A 3,483-nucleotide genomic window follows, 5' to 3' on the forward strand; every position below is an offset into this window, starting at 1 on the left:
CACCCCGCCCGTAACCCTGTGTAGGATGCAATGAACTGGTTGAGCATAACTGCCACACTGAGAATATTGTGCATTCACAGTCACTGACCCTGACTCCATTAATCCACTTCTGCACCGTAAGAAAATGTCTCTCCTGTTCTGTGCCATCCAAGACAGATATTTTTGCACTTTTACAACTTTGGGCATTTCGCTGTGTGTGGATGGTTGCATTCATGCATAAAGGTTTATGATGTAACTTGAAGTAAGTTAAAAGTTGTTTATCCTTAAATTTGTTTTGTGTCCTGCAAAGGTGGCTGAGTGTATGGGTTATTACATTATTATAACCTCTGTTTTGTGGCCATAGTGCAAGTACAAGTGCTACTGTGCACAAAGGTGACTAAATACATTTCCGCTTGGTTTTTGCCCCCTTTTAAACTTTTGAACTGCCTGTGCAGTTCATAAGCCTGATTGTATTACACACCTTCATCCAAAGCAACAGGAAGACAGTTTTCACATAATTTATGCAGCCCTGCCTGACTGTGTGAAGAACAAACTCACATGTGTCAATACACATTTGCATTGGCACAAATAGGACAGTGAAATTAGGAAATATCCACTGAACTGTCATTTCTCATTACACAGCTTCAACAGCTGTAATGTCTCTCTGTGTGTTTGCCAACTGTGCTGCAGCCTGTTAGAATCCGTCATGCAGCTTTGAGATGGAACAAAATACTGCTTTTAATATTGTTCTATGAGCTAGCTGTTTATTATACTTATTTTTGTCAGGGATCGTGTAAAAAAGTACTTCATGTGATTGCATGAAGTTGTGACAGTGAAGCTGTAAACTGTGGTTTCAGTGAGTCACAGGGTCTGTGTGAAGCCAAAGTGTGAAGTTTCACTGTGCTAGAAAAAAACAGAATAAAATAAAACCTGGCTTGTATTGATATGCTTTTGAAATGTGTTCAATAAAAGTTCAGTTAGCAATGAGACGTCCAAACAGAAAAGTTAAAATGGGAAAATAGAGCAAAACGGACATAAAAGCCATTTAAATGTGCAGTAAAGATAAATGTAAAACAAACTTTGAGAGGACAGGCAGATAGGAAGCGTTGCTGAGAGCACAAAGTGGTCGACTGCCCTCCAAAAGACGACATTTAGTCGGCGTCCGTGCATCATGCGTGCTCTGCAAGGGTTTCTCCTCTTCCAAGCTCTGACTTGTCTGGGACAAAATGGTAAGATTTGAACACCCGTTTCTTACAAATAATGCTAAAATGCATAGACTTGAATTTTTCCTCATTTTCTTTCAGCACTGGGGAGTGAAATCATAAAAGGTAGAAAGGCTGAGGAAAAGGAAATGCTGTATACGGCATCAGTGCAAGACGACAGTGGACACATGTGTGGTGGATTCCTTGTCAGTGAATACTTTGTAATGACTGCGGCGCACTGTGGTGAGAAGTGAGTAACCACAGATACTCTTCAAGCAATCGCTCATTCATCTAAATACAAATAATTCTGTTGGTCTCTCAATTAATGCAGGAATCCTACAAGCGTTGTTCTGGGCACCCACAATCTCAAGGAGGTCGAGGACAAAATGAGATACAGTGTGCAGATGTGCAAACACCATTCTTATAAACACCATTCTTATAAAAGCATGATGTCTGGAAATGACATCATGCTTCTCAAAGTAAGTAGATAACTACTGAACCTCACAGTCCCCAAAATACTGGGCAAGTTTGTGAACAAGTACTAGAACGTCCCACCAGGCAGCTTCATGAACTATTTGCACATTGCAGTACTGTGAGTACTGTGCAAAAGTCTTGAGCCACTCTTCGTCTCTTTATATTTTGTGGAGAAAATAGGAAATAGGTGCAGCGATTAACTGAAACACATGGAAATACAGTATATGAAGCAAAAACAAAGTCTACCAAGCTTGAAATTCAATATTTTGTATGACCACCTTTATTCTTCTTTATTCTTTCTGTTGCCCATTAACAGCTGTATTAATGCATCCAAACATGTTTGTGATGACTGTGTACTGTAGTGTAAATTAGTTATTCAACTCATTATCTACACCTGTGCACACACTATTATGGTTTGAGCAGTGTGCAGTGCTAAATACTGGAAAACATCACGTACATGGACATTTTGTATTTAAACCCATTAATACTTGAGGAAGGCAAATGTATTTCTTATTTTCTGTCTCCAGCTGTCCAGGAAAGCTCGCCTGGACGGAAACAAGCTGATTAAGCCGATTAGACTTCCACGTCGAAACGTTAACCTGAAGGAAAACAAAACCTGCAGCGTAGCCGGATGGGGGGCCGTGAACAGCCGGGAGGAAAATACCAATGAGCTGCAAGTGGCGGATATCCCCATCATCAACATCAAGAGGTGTCAGAATCTGTGGCGTGATATACTTCCTGCTAATGTTGTGCAGGTGGATATTTTCAAAAGCAAGGAATATGTCAGGTAATGTTTTTAACCTTTTCCTATAACATATGTTATAAATATCATAATTATATTTATTATATCTTTATAATTATATCATTACTCTTTTCCTCCTCACAGGGTGATTCTGGCGGCCCTCTGGTGTCTATCCAAATGTTCCCAACATCTACACGGAAATATCAAAATTCCTTTCATGGATCAAACCCATTCTTAAGAAAAAGAAATGCTAAGAATAACAAATATATTTGAATTGTATTGTGCTGAAAACTTGACCTGTAATCCTCAATATCAAAAATTAAAAGCCTGTTAAAAACAAATTTTTCCATTTCATTCTAATAGTGTGACTCACATCCCTTACATCAAAAATAAAAATAAAGATGTACGGTTTTATTGGGGAACTGAAGATTGTATCCCAGTGGCAAGTGGGTCACATATTAGCATCAGCACTTTACATATGACTGGGTATTATTAGCAGAACTGCTGTGGGAAAAGACTTAAAAATATCAGTTCAATGGGAATTCAAAAATACAGACCTGTGCTGACAGCTTTATCAGACATGTCAGTGAGCTCAAGAGCATCTTCTCACAGTTGAGCAGCAGACACCTTCTCCACAAGTTAATTATTATGTGTATACCTGCTGTATAAAGCACACTTACTGCAGCTAAAGATTTGATAGGAAAAAATACTGAATAAAAAAGTCAGATTACCGGTGCAAACACTAAATGAGTATTTAGGCCTGTGTATGTACTTGTTGTTCTATTACAGCAACAGCTTATCTTGATGCTGCGGTTTGCTGCAGAACTCAAAAAAAACAAAAACTCGTCTATCTGTGTCAAGTCTAACATCTGCTTTTACTTGTGAATATAATTAAATAAAAGATGTTTTAATATATGTGAAAATCAGAGAAGGTCCAAGAAGCTTGGCCCAAACAAATCACAAGCTACATGGGCAAAAATAAAAATAAAGAAATGAAAGACAAAGGTTAAGGACTTTTTCAATGTGATATTTATTTATTATACAGTACATAATATTTGCTTAACATGTTGTGTTTAGGTTGCACAT

General features: G+C 38.2%; 1 pseudogene; it reads left to right on the plus strand.

The window, feature by feature from the left end:
* Positions 1–1,150: 1,150 nt before the first annotated feature.
* On the plus strand, positions 1,151–2,651 carry LOC115779391 (granzyme B-like; annotated as a pseudogene).
* The last annotated feature ends 832 nt before the right edge of the window (positions 2,652–3,483 follow it).

The sequence above is a fragment of the Archocentrus centrarchus genome, chromosome 4 (genome assembly GCF_007364275.1).
Source record: "Archocentrus centrarchus isolate MPI-CPG fArcCen1 chromosome 4, fArcCen1, whole genome shotgun sequence".
Lineage (NCBI taxonomy): Eukaryota > Metazoa > Chordata > Actinopteri > Cichliformes > Cichlidae > Archocentrus > Archocentrus centrarchus.